Below are 27,404 nucleotides of genomic sequence, written 5' to 3'. Positions count from 1 at the left end.
CCATCAGGGGGCGCCGCGAGGGGACGACAGCGGGGGACGGATAAGTCTACAGCCTGGAGATGGGGGAAAACAGCACCGTGGCTTTGTTAACGCCCCACGGAGAACACAATCACAACTCACACTCGCAGATACAGGAAGCGGGGGACGTATAGCCACTTTTTGCAGGCTCCGGGACGGGGAAATGCATGCTGGGAAGTGTGAGAACTGCAGCGTACGTGTAAGTTAAATGACTGGTGGAGGCAGGTCGTCAACATCGTACATCGAGTAAGGTTACTTTACAATCAAGTAGAAGCACAAAGTAGAGTTCTAAGAGACGAGAGAAACAAAGTATTTGGGGAAACTACTACTCAAGTAACAGTAGGAGGATATTGTATGAGTATAGTTTGAAGGTGGTGCAATTGGGAGTAAAAATGCAAAACGGAATTTGGCACAAAAATTTGAAAAACTAAATCGTATCTGCGTAAGAAACACATATGTTCACTTTTGTACCGCAGGAAGAGGAACCAAAACTTCTACTCAAGAAAGAGTCAAATGTATTGTTGGAGTAAAAGTACTATGTCTGAAAACTACTGGAAGAAGCACAATTTTACCAAAAGTGACTTGCGTAAAGGTAAGCCAGTAAAACGCCGCTCACCTCAGCTTATCCGTGGGTCCATTGCAATTATTGTTCTGGAGAAATGTAAAATTAGAACATAAGAGTAACTAAAACGTCAGTTGACGTTTTATGGTCAACTGACGTTTTGTGCGATACGCGAGACATTCAGACACATAATTTAACACATTCCTGATGCATTGTTAAGGTATCCTCTGAATATGGTTAACAAAATGCAAAATATATATACATTTTGATACATAATGCATTTGAGAATATAATGAAGCCTCTGTCATGCCTTATCACTAATCAAAAACAAACAAAAAATTTCACCTATTTATTTACTACTTTATTCTTCTTTTCTTGTCTCGTCTCATGTCCGTTTTTGTTCTTGTTGTTCTTGACACGCTAAATACTTGGACAAATATAAAACAATCAATTACTAATCGTCAAAAATATGAAGTATGGTTAAGCAAACACTTTCCAAATTGTGTGAAAACTTCTGCGGTCGCCTATAAACGCATTTAGAAAAGTTTTATTCCGCTTAGTCACACTGACCTATTTTCTGATTGGTCGCTCGATAGAAGACTAGAATCCTTCAAACGCATACCTTGGTGCTTATAGAATATCATTATAAAAGACCTTTTAATAATGTTATAAAACAGCAATATAAAGACCTTTTTATAACGTTATATAACAGCATTATAAAAGACCTTTTTCTTAATAAGAGGCGGTCAAATGGTTCACTCTGGCCTAAATATGTGAAATATACTGTATGTATTTCCACTATTATTGCTACGATTGGTCTTTTTTAAACTACTATCGTAAAGTAATGTCTCTGGGCATGTTTTCTGAATAAAAACGCAGCTGCACTTTGAACACGAAGCCTCCAGTGGATTAAAAGAGGCTCTGTAGATATATTATTCTGCAGAAACAGCACAAAACCGAGGAGTATTTCACAAACATGAAGCCAATCATCGCAGACAACGTCGAACCAATCAGAGAGCCGCATCTCACAAGGCCCGGCCCTCTTTTTTGGGAAACCGATGTGATTGGCAGATAGGGTTGGGTAGTATCTAGGAGACTCAAATAAGGTTTTTTTTAAACATAATTTTCACCATAAATTAAATGTAGTAGAAATTGTTCTAAAATAATTCAGGAAAGGTCCAATCTTGTCTTATTATTATTCATTTTTGTTTTCCCCCTTATCTAGTACCAACACTTCTTTTTTTTTTATTGTTAATCATAATTTTGACAAACCAACTTCAAAAATTATATTACCAAATTGCATACATTTTGGTAATATATTTAACTACCCATAATTAATCAAAATTGAATAAATGTGGTTTACATTACCAATAAAAACACAATAAAAGAGCCTAAATTAAATTAAAATAAATAGATACAAAAGTTTAATTCTGTTGTGTAATTGCCGTACAGCTGTCAATACAACAAATGGTTAAAAAAATGTCTTTAAACGCATTAGTTCAGGTTTCATTATTAAAAACAAAAGTGAAATGTCAGTAAAAATGTATCACAAAAGAGCAGGAATAAAGTTCACAAAATAGCTAATTATTATTATTTATTTTCATATTTTTAAAATCATTTTTGTATCATTATTTTTTATATTTTTGTATCATTATCTTATAATTTTTTTGATAATTCTTTTAATATTTTTTTTATCATTATTTTTATTTATTTTTATTCTCCCTCTCTTTTTAAAGACATGTTCGATACTCAAATGATGCATATCTTCAAAACAACAATATGATCAACAGTAAATATCGATATACTGTATCGCTCACATGGATAATCTCACACGTTTTTTAACATCCACTTACAGTATATTTCACCGTGGAAACAATATTTGCTCCTTCTGGCCCAACAGCAGAATTTAATCAACTCTGAACCACATTTTCAGCTTTTTTCCCTGATTCATATTATGGTTTTCACCTTTCGCATTTTCCCATTAGAAGGCGGACACTGGGCTCAGAATTAATTCAGCAGCGGGAATAAAAAAGAAAAGAAAAAAGCACGCGGGCGACACATAACAAATAAAAGCCATTCACAAGTCTTTTCATGTGGGCGACGCATCCCTCACTTTGAGCTTCATGGAACTAATGGAAAGAGACAAAATGACCTGGATTTTACACAGACGGAATACAAAGTAGGAGATAATCATCACATGTGCACGGTTATTGTTCTTGACATGGTAAATACTTGAACAAATATAAAACAATGAATTACTTACATCAAAAATATGAAGTATGGTTAAGCAAACACTTTTCAAATTTTGCGAAAAGTGATCTACGGTCGCCTATAAACGTATTTACAAAAGGTTTATTGCGCGCACAATGACACTTGGTAAAACAATAATATCTACACGTTTATTAAACCTTAATAAAGCATGAAAAGAGACTTAATTCTTAATGAACAAATGTTTTATTGAGAATGTTTCAGGCTAACTAACTTCATTAATACTCAACTCAACACCCAACTCGGTAAATCGCGGTAAATGTCCCAAACATAACTTTCCATCGCTTCCTGGAGTATTTTCAACAGCTGCAAAAAATCGCACGAAAGACATTAACTCACTTCTGCTGGCCGGGTCTATCTGAGTGAACTGTGAAAAGCGAACGCACAGTCGCTCGGAGTTTGCATTAGCCAATCTCCACCAGATGCTACGGCTATCGGCTTCGTTTCGTCACGGCGCGTCACGTTAGCGAGGGCCGATGTGCTCACAATGCCCGCCTCCCTCTGCGCCTTCAAAGAACACCTCAAAGTAGCACAAAAGGGCTAATTGTGCTAGCTAAGAGGTGTTTCCAGATTGCCCTAAAACAACCCGTCAACATGGGGGAGCATGAAACTGCGCCCGGCACTCTCTTTGGGGGGCTGAGGCTCGCCGTGCGGGGGGGATATAGAGAGTTTGAATGGCCTAAGAAAGCGTTGTCCGCCTAAACGTCTCAATACAGAGGCGAGATGCCATGCTAGCTCTCACAATCGCATTTTTGGATGCACGTGGAGGTCGACGGGAGCTACATGCTAACGCTAGCGCCAACCTCAACCCGCTTCTTGCACATGGGATGAGAAAAGTGTGCCAAATCCTGCCGTTCACCCCGGCAACGCCACACGGCCGTCAAAACAAGTCGACCAATCGGGAGGTGGCGTGTGAATCCGGTAGCCAATCGAGAGCGCCGCGCGGTTCACTACTACGCTCTACTACTACTACGCTGTAATACTACTCGTGTTCGCTACGTCATGCGCCGCGCCTCTATAGGCTACGAGGCCGGCAGAGACGTGATTGGCGCTTCGGTGGCTTAGGAGACATTTTAGGAGGTCTACGTGTGATTAGCGTGTGCAACTCTGACCTCCATTTTGTGGTCATGCTAAAGACGTGGGGAAAAGGACGGTACGTGATGCTGGGCAATGGGAGGTGGCGCTGTTTGAATGCAGAGTGAATGGAGCTGAGACGCGCTCGCTGAAAGGTCAAGAGGCCCTCGAGAAGCTCTTAACAAGTCGCCATCAGCAGAGACATCATCGGATCTGAAGCGAAATATGAACGTGGCAGAATTTGATGGAAAATGTATGTGTTTATAAGAGCATTTGTCAACACGCAATTTTCCATATCTGAATGACAACATAAAGGCATGATTTATGTGGTCAGGGTTAGAGTTGCAGTAAAAGTAGTTGAGAGCATGACAGTAAATGTATATACATCTACTATTTATGCACTAATCACCAAAAGTATATATATTATTAAAATGCTAGGGAAGAGAGCAGACTGAGCGCCAGGGTAAACACACTTTATCATTATTATTTAGAGATTATATATATATATATATATATATATATATATATATATATATATATATATATATATATATATATATATATATATATATAGCCCGGCCCAGCCCCTCCCGGATGCCCCGGCCCAGCCCCTCCCGGAGTCCCCGGCCCAGCCCCTCCCGCCCGGCCCGGCCCGGCCCAGCCCAGCCCGGCCCGGCCCAGCCCAGCCCGGCCCAGCCCAGCCCGGCCCGGCCCCTCCCGGCCACCCCGGTCCAGCCCCTCCCGGCCGCCCCGGCCCAGCCCGGCCACTCCCGGCCGCCCCGGCCCAGCCCGGTCCAGCCCCTCCCGGCCGCCCCGGCCCAGCCCGGTCCAGCCCAGCCCGGTCCAGCCCCTCCCGGCCGCCCCGGTGTCCGGATCAGTGTCACGTGACTGAAAGGGTTTTATCTGCACGTTTTATAATAATTTCAGTTTTTATTTTTTGTCTATTGTGATTTATTGTCAGTAAAGCATTTTCAATTAATTTGTGTATAAATTGTGTGAATTAAAAATACTTTAAAGCCTATCCCATAGTAAATAAACAACTAAATACATAAAAAGTCTATATATATTTAGCATTGTGCTCTACAGATAAGTTTGCCTTATCAAAACATATTCAATCATAATTTTATTTAAAGCATCTATTAATTTATATAATTTATAAATGTATTAATTTATACAGCAAAGTATTATAGGCCTAGCAAATAACATAATACATAAATTAATACATAAATGGTAAATATTTATATTTTCATGACAAATTTTACAGAATTGAATTAAATATTTTTTTAAGTCAAAGTAGAAATGTTAAAAGTCAAAAAGTATATCGTCAATACAGCCGAAATGAACTAAAGTTTACTTGCAAAAGCCGTCCTTCAATGTCAAAACACTGAAAGCTCTTGATATAAATTCAACTAAACATTATTATTGTGCAAAAAAATAATAAACTTGATGACAAGTTTGGATCTTCTTTGTTCCCACGGCACATGACCCCGCTCACCAAAATAAAAGGGAGATAAACGCAAATTGAATCTGAATTGCAAAACGTTCTGACATTTATTTTGCCTCAATTTAATCTGACTGTGAATCTGTGCATCAAAAAAGTGATTAAAAAGGCTAATTAAAAAGTTAGATTCAGAGTTTCTGTCTGCGGTTCGTTTGTGACTCGAGGCATGTGCAATTATCACAGGTCTTTTTTTAAACATTAACATATTCTTAGATTTTAAATATATTTTTAATAGAGTTTGAAAAAAGTTTCAGACAAGCATGTACAAAGAAAAAGGAATCAGAAAAACTTAAAGTGGATTTTTACCAAATTTGAATTGAACTTGATCAAATTGATTGAAAATACATGAACTTTCATTTCTAATCTTTATAACTCCTAATAATTGTAAATGTAGCAACCTCTGAATGTTGAATTAATTCATAATTTGTGAGATAATTGCCAAATATTTTAACTAGGCTATGTTTTTTGCTTTCATGAAGGGAATACGTTCTACAATCGATGGGAAATATTTGTATTTTTAATGACGTATTCTTGATTTGGTACGTTTTTGTTGGTAAGATATTGCGTTTTGGACTTCACCATTCTGTTATATTTAAATTTTATCATATGTCATTTTTTTTAATACTCTACTTGCATGTAAAAATGTGTTTTTGAAATCATACTGGCAGATTTAGTGTGTACATACAATCAAACCACTCAGACTTGTGAAATTTGTACTTTTACATATTTTTAGCAGACTTTTGTACATACTTTTAACATGCAATCCAACATTTGCTTGCGTTTTAATCTGGAAAATGTATTTATTTCCATCATCGCTTCCCACCGCACGCCTCTAAATCTAATGGGCCTTTGTCGGAGCCCTGAGGTAGCGCAGCGCTCGTCGACAGTAGGGGTCTCCGTGCCGCTGCTGTATCTGCTGACATGAATTATCTCTTGCTCATGAGGGGGGGATCGCGGCGCCATTCAAAATAAGCGTTTCTACTGCGCGTCATTATTTTTAGCCTTCTGTCATCGCGGGGTCGGACCATTTCAAGCGGCGAAATGTCAGACTTTAACAGGTGCAAAATGTCAGCGCATCTGGACGCGGCGCGGACAAAAGATAAAAGAGTGGCGATCAAATTCATAAAGTACAATGTAGAGACGGGTGTTTACAAAATTCTGAACAATTGGCAAAAGTAGAACAAAAAGAAAAGAAAAAGAAATGATTCAACGGTTGCAAAGGGGCAAATGGCTAGCTCAGCGTTAGCGTTAGTACTTGTTGTCTAATGCTATATCTTTAGGGCTTTTGCTAAGTCAGTCAACAATTAATAAATACTATAAAATTGTGCAGCGAATAGTGAGTTGTGGCGTCTCTGTAAAGTAAAAGACTTTACAAAACCGGGGGACGACTGTGTGTTTATAAAAGGACGTGTTTGTGTCTCGATGCTAACGCTAATTCTACTGTTGAGGCTAAAAACACTTATACAATACAATAAATTGAAGTGAATAATCAAGTAAAAACAATCACTCTTTACTTAACAAATCATTGGTTGTTACTTTTATATTTTACATTCCATTGCATTTTGAACGGAATTTTGTGCATTGATGACGTAAAAAATATGTTTTCTCAAAATTTCAATTATGTATGTACCACCAGTATTATATCACCAAAAACATGAAAATCTGTCATACTTTGCACTTTAATGCCACACTGTTTAACATTCCAGGCACAGTATTTCCATCTCCACTGAGACAAGCGAGTGGCGGACCCTCCACCAGCAGCAGGAAAGCCTCTTCAGCCTCTCCATCTCCCACTACCATCAAGGTCATAAATGTCCCTGTTCACAGACAAACTCACATATTCTAAAACTTCTTCAACTTAAAGAGTCTGTGACACGTTTTTATGATTTTCTCAGTGTATTTGTAACTGTTGTGAATGTAAATTAGTTTTACACCAATCAAGTAGCTATTGTGGAGAAAAGTTTAAAAATCTGTGGAAAATTCACACAAAAGAAGATACCTTTTTTACCCTCTAAACATTAAAGGTTGAATGAACCAAAAAAAAAAAAAAATGGTTGCAGGTGAGCGGTAGGTGCGTTTTATGATTGATACGTGGCAGGACTAATCGGCAGTCCACGCCACGAGGAAATAAGACTCAGATTTGGGCCAAAAAAAATCGTCCATTCAACCTTTAATTAAGCAAAATGCAAAATATATATATAATCTAATTTGCCATTTAATTCAATGCGTAGTCCAAACCTGTCATAGGCACTTGGAATGTCTCCAAAATTGACGGAAAAGTACAAATTAGAACAAATTTGTTCACAGATTTCCCCTGGCGTGCGCTCTACGGTTCACATGAGGTTTAACATTGACATTCTCCACCACACTGAGGCTGTTAAAACGTCTCCCCTCCCCTTTAGCACCGGCCCATTTTAATACTCTGAGATGTACTGGGCCACTGTGACTGGCTGGGGAAAATCTGAGAAACTCTACACTTAAAAAATAGGGTTTTTACACGGGGAGAAAAGGCAACGTCGTAACCCGAGAATCTATGTAAAAGTTGTGTTTTTTTACCAATGGAAAGGGGAGAAAGTAACAGAACCTGACGCCAAATAAAACCGTGTGTCGTTTCAATAATGAAATAATCCAACATCCAACACATTTCAAAAACCGTCTAAATTACAGAGTCTAGCGTTTCTGCAGCGTTAAGTTTAGTCACGTAGCGGCTGCAAACCCGGGAGGAACTTGGGGAAAGGTGCAAGATCTGGGACATGGCTCCGGCTCTGTTCCCCTGAATTCAAAACAGCAGTGAAACCACAAAAACAAACGTTATTAAAATGTTCCCGGAGAATGCGAGTGGAGGCGCTTCTTCATTAGCAGCACCGTCACAGGTCTGAGTTACAAAAGAGGACGAGATGATTAGAAGGTGGAAGATTTAAAAAGGTCTTCGCCAAAACCAGGCAAAAATGAGCAAACAAGGCTGAAGAATTTGTGCTTATCGGGTTTAACATGTGAGTTTGCTGAAGAAATGTGAAGAAAACATCTCTGGAAGAATGTCATTAAATGAGATATATATATTTTTGTACACTTTTCCCATATTTCACACGTTGCTTTCAACTTTAGTCTGTTAACATGGCTTCGGAATTATGAGAAATTAAGATTGTTGCCATAATGATTAACAATTTAAAGAAGAACCAAGTAAAATGTTTACCTTATTTAATGTCTTTGTTCCTGTGATAGTTAAATATGTATTTTTCAAGGCATTTGAAGTATCCGTCGTCGCCCCCTGCTGTTACTGGGTGGAAAACCGTCGACCAAAAGAAAACTCTCCTGAGAAACACTGGCTTTTTTTTTTTTTTTTCTTTTTTTTTAATATTTGGCAATGTTAAATGTTTTTGTATGTAATTATACTGTCTAATGTCAATTAAAGGTATTAAGAAAAATAAATGTTTATTGGGTGAGCTGCAGGGGGAGCTAAAGTTGCTTAGTTCAGCTTTAAAACTAAATATATCTTTTGAATGGGAAATGTCCTCAAGCTGAAAATCGTGGCTAGATAGAAGTGTCTATTGGTCAGGATTATAAGGTTAATTAATAATCGTGATTATTCAGGCCATAATTTAATCGCAAGAACCAAAACAATTATAATCCTGACCATTTTAGAAGCAAAATTAAGTCGATCTATAGTCAAAAAAAAAAAACCTATATGTAAATAACTTTATATGGATGTTATCGTCAAATTTGTTTTTATTTTGTCTTTGTCGTAAAGGCCCAAAATGGAGGAAAAGTTACATGTAGGGATGCGTACCGCTACGACGGACCGGATCCGCACTTGTAAAAACGTTTCGGTTCAGGTCCAAAAAAACCGAAACCCCGGTGATTCGGTTCTGGACTCATTAAAAATCTACCACTCACATTCTATATCCTTTACATTCTAGAATCTAAACCATCCTAAACCTTCCATAGATCGCGAAATTCGCGCTAGAAAAGACGTAAACACTGACATCGCTGTCAATGGCGCGCCCGGAGCATCAGCAATGCACGCCTCTTCCCCGCGGCAGAAGTTGAAGCCGGCGAAATGAGTTTAAAGACGCGAGAGACCGAACATTCGGGAAGATCGCTGGCTTAATAAAAGCGTTTTAAGCCGCCGCGTGCGTCGCCGCTTGTGCCGCTCCGTGACTTAGTTTAAGACGCTTGTTAAAGGAGCCGGTGGTTGGTTTGGTTTGGGTGTAAATATTGTAACTTGTCGCTCAGGTCAGTAATGCTGGTTTAGTGCTCACAAGTTGTCACTTTATTTCTTGAACAGAGTTGGTTATTGTGGGCCGTAACCATGGCAATGGAACAGGAACATCAAAAACCACTTCGTCTCCTGAGCCGCTCTTAGCTCCGCCCCAGAGACCGCGCACGCGCACTAGAGACTAGGGTCTCAACAATATGAATGAAATAACTGTTATGTTGTGGTGTGATGTAGCATTTATTTAGGTGGGTTAATGTGCAATATACATATTTATACATCTAAGTAAATACTAAGTCAAAGTAATATTGTTTAATTGCTGGATTCATTAATTGGAGCTTATATTTTGTAGTAGTATTTGTATTCTACAGTTGTTAAATATGGTCTTGTGTTTAATGCTGTTAATATGATGTATTGTGTGTAGTGTAAAATATTTTCATATTCTATTTTTGATACGGCTAAGTTGATTGATTTATAGTGGTTCTAGTTGACTTTTATGCTAGTTTTTGAAGGTTTTTACATGACTTTGATGCCAATGGATCTGCAAAATTAAAGAGTGGAAATGTATCTAAAGGCATTAAACTTCAAGTGTGGGAAACAGCCCAGTCAAACCAGTAACACACTTACAAACATAGTATCAGCTGAAACAGCTGCCCCAATACCAATACTCAACATGCTCTTGTTCGGAAGTTGTTCCTCTAGTAAAACACATGAATGTGTGTTAGCTAGCTAGTAGCTTGTGATTTGTAAGTTGTAACTTCTGTTAATAAACAGTGAATAAACCAGATAAATTGAGTTCATTTCACTCTGCAGTTAAGCCTTGTGTTTGATAGTCGTCCTTGTTCATGTGTCTTCAACTTAATTGAGCCAAGTAGCTTGTGTTACGCTGTTATAACATTATTCAAAAATGGCATGAGTTCAGCCGGACTCATTAGGTCCGGACCTGAACCTAAACCTCTGGATTCGAATCCGGTCTTGAACCTGAACGTGGGTTTAGGTATGCATCCCTAGTTACATGTTAGACCACAAGAATTAAAGAAAAATGAAGATCTCAATATCAAATCGTGATGTTTTCTCACACAATAATCGTAACTTGTTTCCATATTCTTTAGTGTAACGCTGCTCTTTCTTCCACAGCGGGATAAATACAAGATTTTCTCAAGCACATTTTGACAAATTCTTTTTAAGTAAACCAGGAAACTAGAAAAATCAAACTTACAAATCTTGTGTACTCTATAAGACTTCCCAACAATGATCACTTTTAAATATGTTTAGCCTTGGAAACTACATGTGTCTCGTCTCAAGATTATTCAGTTCGTCAATAATTATCCAAATTACATTATAAAGAAGAACTGAAAAAGAGTAATTAAAAGTAAAGTAAAGTAAAACTAAATCTTGAGGTTTTTATCATCTGGCTATTCAACACTATATCGCAAACGTATCATAATCGATATCGCAACAAACAAAATATCGCAATAATATGACCAAATATATTGTATATTTAAAGATTTTTTTTTTTGTCTGTTTTAATTCAGTTTTTAATTTTTGTATAGTTTGGCTAATAAATTAAAGACATGAACAAATTAGTTTTAATAATAATAGGTGATTGTGTCAAATTTGCACTAATATCGATATCGCTGCACTTAACTTCCACATCACATGTCACAATCATTTTCAATGTTTTGCAGCCTTAACTTTAGCATCCAGAATGTTGGATTTTTGGATCTGGTCAAAAGAAAATGAAGGATTTCACGGTTATTTACTTTACAGTTCAATGCTGGCGAACTGCTCAGGTCAACCGAGTCTTGAGGTCAAAAAGCGTCCAAAACGACATCGCACACTCGCTCAAACCGTCGATTTAATCAAGGCATTACCATTAGGCCCTTGTGGCGAGGCGTGTTTGGTGGAGGAATGCCCCGCCCTCTCCTCCGCACATGTAACGGGATCAGCTGCCCGGGCTCTAACTCGACAATCGTGACCGGGAGAAACCACAGCTCGCGCCTCTCAAATCGACACCAGACAGAACGGTCCCGGGCATTCTCCACGACCATGCACGCGAGCGCTTTCATGTCCAACCACCTGCTTTGGTTACGCAGAGAGAAAAGCACGCGGTCGGTCGACTTGCAAAACACTGGACGCTGCTTTTGAAAGTAAAAGATGTTGTGGATGAAGTAAAAAAATATGTTGTTTTTTAAGGTCAGAATTGAATCGAGTTGAAATAAACTATGGCTGAACGATTTTTCAGAAAGATTTTTCTGACAATTGTGTTTGCAATTTGTGTTTTAACAGTGTGATTTCCAATCCAAGTGGATTTTAAACACATCCGGGGGCACTAATATTTGTGTAACGTACAACATGTACCGTATTTTCCCGTGTCAAAGTGTCAAAATAACAAATAATATCACATATAAGTATAAGTCGCACCCCGGCCAAAACTATGAAAAAGGTGTGACTTAATAGTCCGGAAAATACGGTATCTCAGGCATTCAGAACATGTTCGTAGAAGAAAACGACAGGGTTAGAAGTTTTCTGTTAAATTCCGATTTTTTTGATTACGGAATTTTTTTTTATTTTTTTATGCTAAATCAGCGCAGAATTGAGACTTCTATTTATTTACTATAAATCTTGCAGCTCTAAAGCCAACACACAGTTGAGATTAACAGATAAATTTAACCCAAAAATGCGACATATGTTCTTTCCTTCTTTATTATGTGTTTTTTTCTTATACTCCGGAAAAATAATTACATGACATTAAGTAACAATTATTATGTTGAATTTTCCTACAAAACAACACAGTAAACATTTAAATAAAGGGGCGAATGAGACTTCAGACGGCCCGGAGCGGATCCTGTCACACGTGTCGCTGTGACTCCTGTGACTCAAGATGATTCACGAACTCTGACCTAAGAGTTCTGCTGCTCCTGAGGCTGCACCAGTTTGCACGACTACGCTCTAATACACACACAACACACACACACACACACAACACAACACACACACACACACACACACACAACACACAAACACACACAACACAACACACCAACACACACACACACACACACACACACAACACACCAACACACACACACACAACACAACACAACACACACACAACACAACACAACACAACGCAACACACACACACACACACACAACACACACACAACACAATACAACACACACACAAACACAACACACCAACACACACACACACACACACAACACAACACAACACAACACAACACACACACACCACAACACACACACCACAACACAACACACACACACACACACCACAACACACACACACACACAACACAACACACACACACACCACAACACAACACACACACACAACACACACACACACCACAACACAACACACACACACACACCACAACAACACAACACACACACAACACAACACACACACACAACACAACACACACACACAACACACACACACCACAACACACACACCACAACACACACACACAACACAACACAACACACACACACAACACAACACAACACACACACACACAACACAACACACAACACACACACACACCACAACACACACACACACAACACAACACACACACACACAACACAACACACACACACACACACACAACACAACACACACACAACACACACACAACACAACACACACACAACACACACACACACCACAACACACACACACCACAACACACACACACCACAACACACACACAACACACACACACCACAACACACACACACCACAACACACACACAACACAACACACAACACAACACACACCACAACACACACACACCACAACACACACACACCACAACACACACACAACACACACACACACACACAACACACACACACACAACACAACACACACACAACACAACACACACACACACACACAACACAACATACACACACACCACAACACACACACAACACAACACAACACACACACACACACACCACAACACAACACACACACAACACACACACACACACACACCACAACACAACACACACACACAACACACACACACACACCACAACACACACACAACACAACACAACACAACACACACACACACAACACACACACACAACACACACACACACACACACACACAGCAGTCTGCAGACAAACTCTCTCATAATACTGTATACTACTGCTACTTACGGGAAGAACTGCTATAAAAGTGTTCTGATATCTCTTCTGTAAGTGTGTGTGTGTGTGCGCGTGCGTGGGTGTGTGTGTGTGTAAGTGTGTGTTTAAGGTTAGTAACATGTTTAGACGTTCAACTCTGTCCTTCTGCTTCTCTTAAACCTCTGCTACACTTTATTTCCTCATTGTTACCATCTGCGACCTCATTGGGCCGTTCTAATCCAATCGCTTTGCTTGAAAAGAGCTTGAGCGCCAATGGCAACTCTTCATTCCATGTCCAAATATGGAGACGGTTTAAAAGAGAATACTGAGCACGGCGGCGACACTAATCTGGCATCGGCGTCGAGAGAGACCAATCAGAGGGAAAGCGTTTGTGCTGCCAACTATTTGAATGTAAGATGTTCCCTGGCAACGGCAGCCGATTGGACGCCGAGTCTTCCAGGGAATTTGCATACGAGAAAATAAATAATAATAATAATAATAGCAAATTAGAGATTTTTCCCAAAGGAACACAATAACTTGACTGAAGAAACGTTACAATAAAAGTAATATATGGATTACTACTAAACCACACAAATTAATATCTACAATTGAGTATTGACAAGGTTAAATATATTTGCTCATTGGAACCGGGTTACGTTATTACAAATATCAAGTTTATTCAGCTTAATGTTATTAGCAGTATAATTCCTTCCCAATGGGATAAGACGACCATTTAGCAAAATGTTAATTAGCAACAACAAAAACACAAAAATACCTTGTAAAAAGGTCAGATTGGTCCAATAAATAAATGCAAACAGGTAAAACTATTGACAATTTGAACTTTTTTGTTGTAATTTCATGTTATTTCAATGTGTTCCTTCAAATTTTGGCCGTGTTTTTAGAAGAACATGTGCATAAATATACAGTACAGTGAGAGTAAAATCCGCTTTAAGCAAAAATAAAACTAAATTAACCAGTGTTTTAAGTGTAGCGTGCTGGAAGTGCAGATAAAGGACTCTGCACGGACCAGGCTGAGCCCACAGTGTCAGAACCAACAAAGAAACACCAAAGTGGACCACAGTTTTACAGTTTTAGCTACAAAAAACAGACTTATGAAAGAGGGACGAGTGAGTTAAAGGTCCAACACTCACTCACACTGAAGGACGCGTACCGTGCCTTTAAGACATTCTGAGGACAACGTGTTACGCGGGGAAACAGATGTATAACAAAGCCGTACAATACACATCAGTAAGAAGACATATTTCCCCATTAGATATTTGTATTTTTTGGCGTCAACTGAGGAAAGAAAGCAGTCATACTTGTCATTACTACTACTTTTACAGTAAATATATCCATAGGTTTCAGAATGATGAGAAACTAGGACCGCTGCCTTAGTGTTTAACAATTAAAAAAAAAAAGTTATATCTTTTGAATGAGGAAAAAGTCCTTAAAATGTTGCATAAAAAAATAAAAATAAGTATTGTCTATATAGCCTCTGGCAAAGCTCAAAAAAAGGCTCAAAATGGGCCGTATTTTGATGTCACACATCCTTCCTGTCAAGAAATACACGCATTATACTTAAACACGCATTGAGCTTGTAAAAAACTTTTCACAATAAAAAAAATCAATCTTAAGGTTCTGTCTGACAAAAGATGGGCAAATATCCAGTGCTTCTTGTGCTTGAAATGTCGTCTAACTGGAAATGTTTGACTTTACGGTGCATAAAAAGGTTGAAAACACTATAAACGACTCAGAAAATGTACACAGAAAGTACATTTAAAGTGCTTAAATGTGTGGCAAATGTGTGTTGTAAAGGTAAATACTGTTGATTGAAGCGGTCTGAATTAGATCAGTTTTCGTGAACGAGGAGGCCGCCGCACCGGAGCAGCGGAGCGTGTCAGTACTATAGGCTCAGAGTAATCCTGCGGCTCCGAGGACCGACTCTGGGATTTAAATATCTCCCTCTGACATTTGTAATTCGCCGCAGGAACTTCTGTCCCTCTGTTAATGTCCAGGACGATTTGACTGTCCTCCAATGGCGAGAAGAACAAGACCACTGACGAACCGGACGAGCCACGGTATGTGCACAATGTCCGCCGCCCGCTCGTCTCCATGGAGATGTCATTGTTTGCCGGGATTGTCCAACAGTATGACATGAAACTTGGAGACAATGGCGGCACCGGGCCAAGTTACATGTTAGATCTTTAGTTTTACTTGTAATTCGAGGTGTTTTCAGCAATATGCAATTTAATAACTGAAAGATAGACGAGATTAATGTCGTACTGTGCAACATTTCAGGCAAAGCAATAACATCTCCATGGAGACAAGCAGGCAGCGGACTCCCATCAAAGTGACATAGGCCACGGTCACACTGCAGGTCAATTTGGATCGTTTTGCCGACTGTTTGTCAACCCGGGCCACTTCCGTATGTGGAAATTAATCCGATTTGTATGTGCCACTGTCGAAAGGACGTCTGTTTGTTTGTGTGTTGTTAAACCATATCAAAGTGTGCCAGAAATAGCCGATCGTTATCAGGTGTTTGGGGATTGTCCAACTCTGCATAAATATTGGATTAAAAAAAAGCTCTGGATCCTATTCTTATTACCTTTGTATCTAGGACGGATGAAACTGATATTAAAGCAATAGATGGATATATTTGGACTGTTCTGAAAACTCAAGATCAAAACCTGACTCAATTGAAAATGAACATCAAGGAAATGGAGAGTCACCTTTGCGAATAGAAAATTTAGAAAAAATATACCATATTTTCCGGACTACCAGCCAAAAAATGCATAATAGAGTATAGAGAATAAAGTGCGACTTATATATGTGTTTTTTTTTTCCTTTTTTGCCCTCAGGCATCTGTCTGCACTTGTATCCTTAATAAATATGACGTGAAAATTAAATAGATTCAATAGCCTATATTTAATAGAAAAGTGATATTGTATTTGATATTTAATTTTTTTGGATATTGTTTTTTTCACACCAATGATCGCGGGCCGGCCCTCCACTACGTGCCTGGATTTGAATATGGCCCTCGGAGGAAAATAATTGCCCACCCTTGATCTACTGTTTTTCTTGTGATTTCAATGTGTTCTTTTCAATTCCGGCTGGTCAAGCACTACAGCAAACGTAAAACCCAGTTACTTTCCAGAAAATAAAACTAAACCAAGCAGCATTTTTTGAGCGCACAGTGCTGGAAGTGCAGATAAAGGGATTTTCACACTGCAAAGACCAGGCTTAGCCCACAGTGTGAGGAGGAGCACGAGGAGCAAGCGGAGCCAACGGGAAAACGCCAATGTGGACCACAGTTTATAATAATAATAATAATAATAACTTTTATTTATATAGCGCTTTTCAGTGACCCAAAGACGCTGAACATAATAAAAAAGGGGGGGGTATTTACAGACAGGGGGGACAACACGTACAGAACACATTAATATACAGATAAAATGAACAAGACAGAAGAAGTAGAGAGAAAAAGATGGGGATGTAACAGGGGGTAGAAGTGTAGGCAATGGGGTAGAGGAGGCTAGGGGTAGGGGAGGTCATAGGCTTGGGTGAAGAGGTATGTTTTTAGGCGGGATTTGAATGTTGTGAGTGTGGGAGAGTCGCGGACAGGTTGGGGGAGGGAGTTCCAGAGTCGGGGTGCTGTTCGGGAGAATGCTCTGTCGCCAAAAGTTTTGAGTCGGGATGTTGGTGCAGTCAGGGTGAGAGAGGAGGAGGATCGGAGAGCTTGGGTGGGGCGGTGGGGGATGAGGAGGTCAGACAGGTAGGGGGGGGCAAGGTGGTGAAGAGCTTTGAAGGTGAGGAGGAGTATTTTAAAGTTTATGCGCTGCTTGATGGGGAGCCAGTGGAGAGAGCGGAGAACGGGAGTGATGTGATCACGGGACCGGGTGTGGGTGAGGAGGCGGGCAGCGGAGTTTTGGACCATTTGGAGTCTATGGAGGGAATGGGAGGAGATGCCAGTGAGGAGGGAGTTGCAGTAGTCAAGGCTGGAGGAGATGAAGGCATGGATGAGGGATTCAGCAGCGGGGAGAGTGAGGCAGTGTCGGATTTTGGCGATGCGGCGGAGGTGGAAGTATGAGGTCTTGACAATGTGGCTGACATGGGGAGTGAAGGAGAGGGTGGGGTCCATGATGACACCGAGATTGCGTACCAGGGTAGAGGGGGTGATGGTCGAGGTGTCGATGCTGAGTGAAAAGGGACCAGTTTTATTGAGAGTGGATTTGGTGCCAATGAGGAGGACCTCTGTTTTGTCACTGTTCAGTTTGAGGAAGTTGAGAGTGAGCCATGATTTTATTGTAGAGATGCAGGTTTCAATGTGGCTGAGGGGAGGGTTTTGGGTGGATTTGGTGGTGAGGTATATCTGGGTGTCGTCAGCGTAGCAGTGAAAGTCCAGGTTGAGTTGGCGGAGGATGTGACCAAGGGGGAAGATGTAGCAGATGAAGAGGAGGGGGCCGAGGACTGAGCCCTGGGGGACCCCCTGCGTTACTGGGGAGAGGGTGGATGAGTGACCGGAGAGGGAAATGAACTCTTGCCTGTTGGTGAGGTAGGATGTGAGCCAGTCAAGTGCAGAGCCCTCAACACCCAGTTGGCGCAGCCTTTGTAGGAGGATGGAATGGTTTATAGTGTCAAAGGCTGCGCTGAGGTCTAGTAGTAACAGGATGTTGAGGGCCCCGGAGTCTGCAGAGGTGAGGAGATCGTTGAGTACTTTGACCAGGGCTGTTTCAGTGCTGTGAAGTGGGCGGAAGCCAGATTGGAGGGGTTCATAGAGGTTGTTTGACTGGAGGTGGGTGTGAAGTTGGGCGGCGACGATGCGTTCCAGCGTTTTTGAGAGGAACGGCAGGTTGGAGATGGGGCGGTAGTTGGAGAGGTTGGCGGAGTCTAGGGTGGGTTTTTTGAGGATGGGGGTGATGGAGGCCAGTTTGTAGATGGAAGGAACATGGCCGAGGGATAAAGACTGGTTGAAGAGGGTGGTGAGATGGGGGATGAGAGCAGGGAGGCAGGCCTTGGTTAGAGTCGTTGGGAGGGGGTCGAGAGAGCAGGTGGTGGTTTTGGAAGCGGTGATGAGGTCTATGATATGAGAGGAGTTAACAGAGGAGAAGGTGGTGAGGGGAGGGAAGGGTGGGTGGTCAGGGAGAGGAGGGGGGGCAGGGGTGGGGGTGGTGATGGAGTTAATGGAGACGGCAGTCATGGAGCTGTTGATTTTGGAAATTTTGTCGTTGAAGGCAAGGAGGAAAGAGTTGCAGAGGTCAGGGGAGGAGGGTGGAGTGATGTCCGGTGGCTGGAGCAGCTTGTTGACGGTGGAGAACAGGGTGCGAGGGCTCCGGTGGGAGCTGTTGATGAGGGTGGAGAGGTGGGTAGATGTGGCGGCTTGGAGAGCGTCACGGTAGGAGGAGATGTGTAATTTGAAAGCTTTGGCGTGGACGGTGAGGCGGGTTCTTTTGAGGAGTCGTTCGAGTTGGCGGCCAGTCTGCTTCATGGTGCGGAGTTCAGGGGTGTACCAGGGGGCGGGGTTGATGTATGACGGAGGAGGTTTTCCAGGGGGCTAGGGAGTCAAGGGAGTCGGAGAGGGTGGTGTTGAGCATCACAGCACAGTCGTCGGGGGAAGAGGGGGGGGAGTCAGGGGGGAAAGCAGAGGATATGAGCTGGGAGAGCGTGAGGGGGTTGACTGACTTGATATTGCGGTAGGTGATGGTGCGTTTTTTGGGGTTGTGGGGCGAGGGTAGGGGGGCGGAGAAAAGGATGCAGAGATGATCAGAGAGTGGGAAGGGGAGGGGGTGGGGCTTAGATATGGGTAGGAGAGAGGAACAGACTAAGTCCAGAGTGTGGCCTTTGGTATGGGTGGGGAAGTCAATATGTTGGGTGAGATGGAAGCAGTCCAGGAGAGAGAGGAAGTCGGATGTCAGTGGGGCGTTGGGGCAGTCAATGTGGATGTTGAAGTCACCAGTGAGTAGGAGGCGGGCAGAGAGAGAGGATGCGATGGTGAGGAGTTCAGACAATTCAGTGAGGAAAGAGGGGTGGGGCTTTGGGGGACGATAGATCAGGATAGCGGTGATAGAGTTGGGGAGGGAGAAGGCGAGGTATTCAAATGATGAGATGGATGGAAGGTTGAGGTTCAGTTCAGTGATGGATGTAGATTTTTTATGAATAACAGCAAGACCTCCCCCACGCCCGGAGAGGCGGGGTTTGGCAGTGTAAGTGTAGTTGGAGGGAGTGGCTTGGTTGAGAGCATAGAAGTCCAGGGGCTGTTGCCATGTTTCACAGAGGAGAAGCAGATCAATGTTATTGTCCAGTAGCAGTTCAGATATAACAGGTGATTTGTTGGCGAGGGAGCGGCAGTTCAGCAGTGCAAGGGAGATGGATGGGGGCGCGGAGATGGATGGGGGCGCAGGGGTGGGGGGGCGGAGGTTGCTGAGGTTGGCAGTGCGGCAGGTGGGGGTGACAGGGGGGCGAAAACTAGCCCAGAGTGAGGGGATAGGTGAGCCGTCGTTGGAGTGTTGGTTATGGGAGAGACCAGAGCCCCTGTGGATGTAGCGGGGCCGGCGAAGGATCCCAGCTGAGCTAGCTGCAGAGGCAGCAGCAGCTGGGAGACGGTGGTTATGGTTGAGGAGGTGAAGGTCAGCAGCGGTGTAGGTGAGTAGGCGAGAAGTTGGTGGATCGGTGGCCTGGAGGCGTGGGAGTGATAGTCCGAGGAGGAGATGGAACGTAGCAGCAGATGAGAGTAATCCAGTTAGAATGTTGGCAGTGGCTAGAGGCTGGTTAACTAGAAGCTGGTGGGCAGAGAGTTGTGAAAAAGCAGCAGTGGACCGGGTGTTGAAGCTGGTGGAGTGAGTGGCGTTGGTTGCCCCAGACCTTGTCTGCACGGCAGGGAGGCCCCGCGATACCATGACGGACCTCCGCAGGTCCGTCATGGTATCGTTATGTTTAGCTACAAAAAACAGACTCATGAAAGAGGGACGAGTGAGTTAAAGGTCCAACACTCAGAGCACAGTCACACCATCGTCAGTGTGTAGTCGAGCGAGTGAAGGACGCGTACCGTGCCTTTAAGACGTTGAGCCAACAGCGAGTCGAGAACTGTTTAAATAAACACGAAGACGAACAGGACAAACATGGAACTTTTACGGAAATGTAGGTTTTGCACGTGTAGCACCAGTTTGTGTATATTTACATATCTTCATCTTTTTTGTGTTTCCTGTACAATTTAATCAAAAAAAGAAAGAAAATCCTTCGCAGAAATGCATCAATTGTAGCAAAAAAAGCATGTGCCGTATTTTCCGGACTATAAGTCGCACCGGAGTATAAGTCGCACCAGCCAAAACATGCATAATAGAAAAGAAAAAAAACGTATATAAGCCGCACTAGAGTATAAGTCACACCCCCGACAAAACTATGAAAAAAGGTGTGACTTATAGGAAGGAAAATACTTTACAAGTTTCTCCAAACGCAACATTTTAGAAGAACGACCGAAACGCGTGCGAATCGAATCCAAGACCAGATCGAGCCATTATTTCTGCTTCAAAATATAGGAAACGTAATTAGCTTATCTTTAAACTAACGTTCATACTTCCAAGCGCTGTTTTCACTCTTTAGACACTTGCGAAAAGACTAATTCGGAAAATTTATCACAGAAACCTCCAAAGAATTTGATTAGACTGCGATTTGAGTAAGAACAATGCCTCTCCGTTCTCTTGCATCAACTTTACGTGGAGCTTAATCAGCCGCCGGGGTTCCATTGGTTAGCGAGCGTTTACACTGACGTTTATAGCGTGGGGCCCGATTACACACGCATAAAAGAAACACCAACTCAAATCCTCCTGATGACTCTTAAAACCCTCCGCGTCGGTCTCATAAAATTAAATGAATGTCCACTTCATCCGCCGGCCGTAAACGCCTCCCTCCAACTCTCAAATGCCACGGCGGCCGTCAGCGCCAACCCCGGCCCCGTCTTTTTACAACCAAAGTTTTATATGTCACCGAATGGCCCCCGGATTAAAAGTGAAAAGTCCACTTAAGTCGCTAACTATTCAGAGTCTAAAGTTAGCGGCGTGGCTTGGGCTAGAATACTTAAGTTCACTGGAGAAGAAGGCATTGGACAGTTTACTTTCACTTCACTGCATTTGAGAGCAGATATCTGTACTTTTGACTACTTCTACGTTTTTAAACTGAACTGGAAAGTACAGAGTTAGTATTCTCTAGTATTTTCTCTTAGGTTTATGATGACTGCTCCCGGGACGGATTTGATTTTAAGTCGCAAATTTGGGCAAAAAACAAAATATACAGCGTAAATAAAACCAGGAAGTCTAACTCGTCAATTCAGTTGCCTCCGTCATTACATTTGACTCATGCGTTTCAAAATCTGTGAATCTGTTTTTAACTCTTTCCAAATGGGTATTTCAATGTTTTTAACTTAAGACGATTATTTTATGCGATACTTTTAGTTGAGTATCTTTTTCTGTTTTGCTCCCGATCAACATAATTCACAAACATATGAACTTTAGTTGGTGATTCGGTGCAACATAAAACAATGAACAATGACAAAACAACCTATATAAAAACAGAAAGATAAAAAATAAAAATAGGCTTACTATGTACACAACATTTACAATTGAATGTACAGATGTAGTGCAGAAAGTGAACAGTGCAGTGAGTGATTAACTTAAACAAAATAGAGTACTGCATTCACAACTGGGCAAAAAAAAAAACTACCCTAAATTGAAGGAAATACACATCGCATTGTCTCAAATGCGATGTGTAGGACTCAAAATGATTCACCAGCTCTTAATGCTGGAGCATCTACTATTGTCAAACTCTGACTTCAATACTAAAGGCTAAACTCAATTTTAAGTACCGATTTGACACCACAGTGATAATATTTTGGCCATGGACAATAGTACTTTCTTTATCAAACATTGTGTCTTGCCAATTCGGATAATTCTGGAGATAATTTTAAAACTGTTCAAAAAAGGTCAAAGGTTGTCTTATTGAAACTATATATACTCCTTCGTCAGGTTCAGTAGTAATAATATAGCTTCAATATAAGTTTTAGTTTCGACTGGTGCGTGATATTCGATACTTTTGACAAACCAAATCGCTTTTCACTCAATTCTTTCCCCCCATAATCGTGCTCAGCCTTCTGCAGTGTTTCACAATTAGCGCTGCCGTCAACTAAAAATACGTTGATCCATTGTAGTCGTAAAAAGTGGGTGTATCAAGCGTCTCTATGTTCTGAACATGTATCGACCTAAATATTATTCAGAACATGTATTTTATTTATTCATGAACCTTTATTTAGCCAGGTAAGAACCAATTGAGATCAAGACCTCTTTTTCAAGGGTGACCTAGAATAAAGAACAAAAAGGTACAAACAAACTAGGAATATGTAAAAATGCAGCTTAAACTCTACAACTATAGCTCTCCACGACTTCTATGTTCTGCCGTCGTCCCAAATAGATAAATATAATCTAAATAAAATATTTAAGCCGACCAAAACAAACTTCTTCAACTAAGATACCATCTACCGATTAATCAACTGAAGGACTAGATTAAAAATAGCGCCCTCTATCTGCAGATGCTAAATGCGGGTGCTTTTATTTTGCGAGGGTCACGGACACTTTTATAACGTTTAATTACAATGGTTAAACGCGACGTCGCAGACACGTCGCGACTTTTGCTGAGCCGTCCTCAAAGACACAGCCCGCGCGGTAAAGCAGAATGACGGGGCAAGATTGAGGCTAACGGCATGGCGGACTGCTCTAAAAGGTCATTCTCCTCCGTCAGTGTCTGATGATGGCCATGCCTCCACCGGCTAACGTATTTTCCGGACAATAAGTCACACCGGACTATAAATCGCAACAGCAAAAAAAAAAGCATACCGGTAATAGGGAAGAAAAGTCGCACTGGGGTATAAGTCACATTTTTGGGGGAAATTTATTTGATGAAATCAAAGACCAAGAACAGACATTTCATCCTGAAATGCAGTAAAAAATAAGGGAGTGTCTGCAGTGCCGCAGCGCACGGCCGACACTGCCATGTTATTTTTGTGCCGGCCGCGCGCCGCGGCTCCTGAAACTGCGCCGCTATGTGACCGCGTTTTAGCGCCGTTTTAGACCGCGCCGGGTTAGGGTTAAGGTTAGGGTTAATGTTAGGGTTAGGGTTAGCCATGAGGCTATAACGGGCTATAAGGGAAATGCCGCGGTCCCTGAAACTGTGCGGCCATTTGACCGCGCCGCGGCTCTCCAGCCACGGCCAAAAAATAATAACAGATGAGAGAACATGGTGAATAGGTGTACGTATGCTAACGCTAACACCTTCAGCTACATGACGCACAGAGAGAACTGTGGTAAGTGTCTGGTATGTTAACGTAACATATGAACAGTTATTCAGATAACTTTAGCATAAAGAACATGCTAACAAGTTTACCAAAGCATCAGTTTTACCCCAAATCACTAAATCCATTGAATTCTTCCTCTGTCTCACTTCTAAACAACTCCACAAACGGTCCTCCCCCATTCCGCTTCACAAACGACCCCCTTCCAGCGCGAAAAACCTCCCACCAAGTCTCTAGATTACATTTTAATAAAAAAATGTTATCATTTAATTCTAAAAAGTATTTACAAAATCACCAATTCCAGCCGTTGAATATGTATTATAACTGTCAGTTTAAGTGTGATTAAAGTTGAAGTAAGCTTAGTGCCTTGAATCTATTACTACTGCTATGATTTTGCGAATTGAACAAAGCTCTCCTTATATCACTACTTCCGACTTAACAGCAAATACAAACAAACAAATAAAGTAGATTGAAAGTGCTAATTACCAGCCTGAAGTTAGCCAGTGTCTTGAGCTGTAGCGTGGAGCAGCCTCGGCCTCCACAGCGAGTGGGCGAAGAACGGCAGATGCCACCGGACCGAGTGTGAGGAATCGCACATACGCTTGCCCAGCTTGCGCCCGCCTCGGTGCCGTTTCTTCGGGTCGGCGGTAACCAGGCAACCCCCGTATCGCGCAGGTATTTACACACAAACTGGTGAAAGTGTGGCGACGCGAGCGGGAGAGGTAAATGTCACTGCTCTCCCTGAAGACGGGACGTGTTTACTCGGACTGACTCGTGGAAGTAAGGGCAGTCAACAACATTATGCAGCGAAAATATGGACTTTTTCCCCGACTAAGAACGCAACTCCTACACTTTACGCATCTTAGCAACCGCTTTCAGTTCCTGCACTTTCTCAGTTGCAGTCCGTCATCGATGCACGTTCGCATGGAGTAGGAACCAGGGACTAGAGCCACACTTTGGGGACTTTTTTAAGCTCCAGCTCTGGGGAAGGAGCTTTTCACAACACTGAATTTTTTTTTTAGGAAAAAGGATATTTAATTCAATTCATTTTCAGACGTAGACAAACTTGGACATTACTTGGACACAGTAGCTCAAAAAATGCAATTGTTAATTTGTAAGTAACAACTCAAATTATGTGATTAATAGTTTTATTTCTAGTTTAATTTAAGTAGGATGAAGGGAAGTAAAAAAAAAAGAAGTGTTTGCCTAAACCCACTTCATTAAATATTTAAATTAAAGCCAGTTGGAGCAAGAAAGGGGGAGTGGGTGTTTCTTCTGATTAAACAGGGACTGAGGGATTATGGGGATTTAGATGATCATTATCGCCAATATACAGTAAGATAAGTATAAAACTAGACAACGGTGCAATATAATATGGACAATCCATTAAAAACAAAGTATTATATCTCTTGAATGAGTCTGGCTTTGGAGGATGGGTCAAATGCAAATGTGCTGTTCTGCAGCTGAGGCTCGAGGGCTCAGAAATCACCTGTTTTCACCTCCCTTCTAGCCCCTCCCACAGCTCTATATCAGTTTATCTTGCGTGTGAAGTGGGAGTCTCTGGACCGATAATCGTGATTCTTATAAGAACCAAAAAAATAATAATCGTGACAATTTTAGAAGCAAAATTAATTCTTTCTAGTTCAATCAATCATCTAACAAATAGACTTGAATGTAAATAACTTGTTTATCTCCTATAAGTCTTTATTTGTCAGGGACCATGTACAAAATCATTCATTTTCAAGACAAAAGATGATCTGCACCAGATTTAGCTACTGTGGTCCGACAAGTTTGTGACTAGCTTTATGAAATTGAACATGCTGAAAGACAAAATAAAGTTAAATGTGACAAAAACATGGATATAAACAAGTTCTTTACATTTAGGTCAAGTTTTTGCACGATAGATTGAACTGGACAGACTTAATTTTGCTTCTAAAACTGTCACCATTACGCTATTTTCCGGACTATAAGTATTTTTCATAGTTTAGGCCGCAACTTGTATGTGATATTATTCAACTTTTTCACACTGGCAACCGCAAGATGGCGTCTAATAAATGTCTCCCAAAAATGCGATTTATACTCCAGTGCGACTTATATGTTTCTTTCTTCTCTATTATACATTTATTGGCTGGTGCGACTTATACTCCGGTGCCACTTATAGTCCAGAAAATAAGGTGTTATTTTTTTGGTTCTAACGATTATATTGTGCCCTGAATAATCCCAATTATCGATTAACGGAATAATCTTGACACCCTATAGGCTTGTAGTACTGCTAGTGCTACCACATACACAACAAAAACAACTTTCATATACACATTGTTTACATCTCATTGGAAATATGATCAAATATAAAGAGCAATGTGCTACAACTACTACTACCATTTTAACACTTTTCCCATTAAAAAATAGCTGCTACTACCACTACAACTGCAATCACTGATATTTCTACAGGAACAACTTCTTATTTGGACAAACAAGTGCGACCCCTGGGACTCTCTAAATGTCAGCGATCCCCCCCGAAGACGGCGCGAGTTTACGGGACGAGCCTGCCGAAAGCGTGTTTACGTTCATAAGTTTGTGAAAGTCGCGGCGGCTGGAGCGGAAAGGTTAGCGGGGTCTTTACAGCGCTCTGCACACCTGAGATGAGATTCCACCTTCAGACTAATCTTAGCATTCCATCTGTTTTCCCCTCCTTCACACGATCCGCCTCTCCGCGCCGCTCTGCGCTTCGGCGGGAGGGGGAAACCAAACCATGGTAGCTTATATCCTACGAATGATGCGGCAAGAACGCTCCGAGGTCGATGGTTTTAAGCCGCGTTCGCACTTCACGTTGAAATAAGAACTGACCTGGGATTAAACCGGGAATGTGTCGTTGTTTAATCATCATAATAATAATGCTTTTCACGTCATAATGCTTTACGGGCTGGACAAGGGCTCTCAAAGGGCCACGCTGGTGCCATTATTCTTTCATTCCATACACAGCTATTGTAGCCACAGCTGTCCCGGGGCAGACGGGCGGAAGCGAGGACTTGGTTTGGTCCTATTCTGTTCCTGGTCTGGTCCAGGTTTAAGGTTTAGTCCTGGTTCAGTCCCAGATTTTATGTGGTAAATGTGTAATTGTAAAAGAGGATTATAATAAGACCAAAGCAAGTCCACATCAGAACAAAACCGGGATAAAGCAACTAAACAAAACAGGACTGGAAGTGTGAGAAAATTCCAGTGTTTCAACGCACCGTTCAAGAAGAGCAGGTGAATAGAAATTA

General features: G+C 41.6%; 1 protein-coding gene across 2 annotated transcripts in view; it reads right to left on the bottom strand.

The window, feature by feature from the left end:
- Positions 1-27,404, bottom strand: part of LOC140355276 (kelch-like protein 29) — a 420,755-nt gene that overhangs the window by 185,319 nt on the left and 208,032 nt on the right. The window lies entirely within an intron of this gene.

Source organism: Eucyclogobius newberryi, unplaced genomic scaffold (assembly GCF_026437365.1).
Source record: "Eucyclogobius newberryi isolate DKJ021-1_F unplaced genomic scaffold, fEucNew1.0.hap1 SCAF_1, whole genome shotgun sequence".
Lineage (NCBI taxonomy): Eukaryota > Metazoa > Chordata > Actinopteri > Gobiiformes > Gobiidae > Eucyclogobius > Eucyclogobius newberryi.
This window is presented reverse-complemented; position numbering and strand designations above follow the sequence as displayed.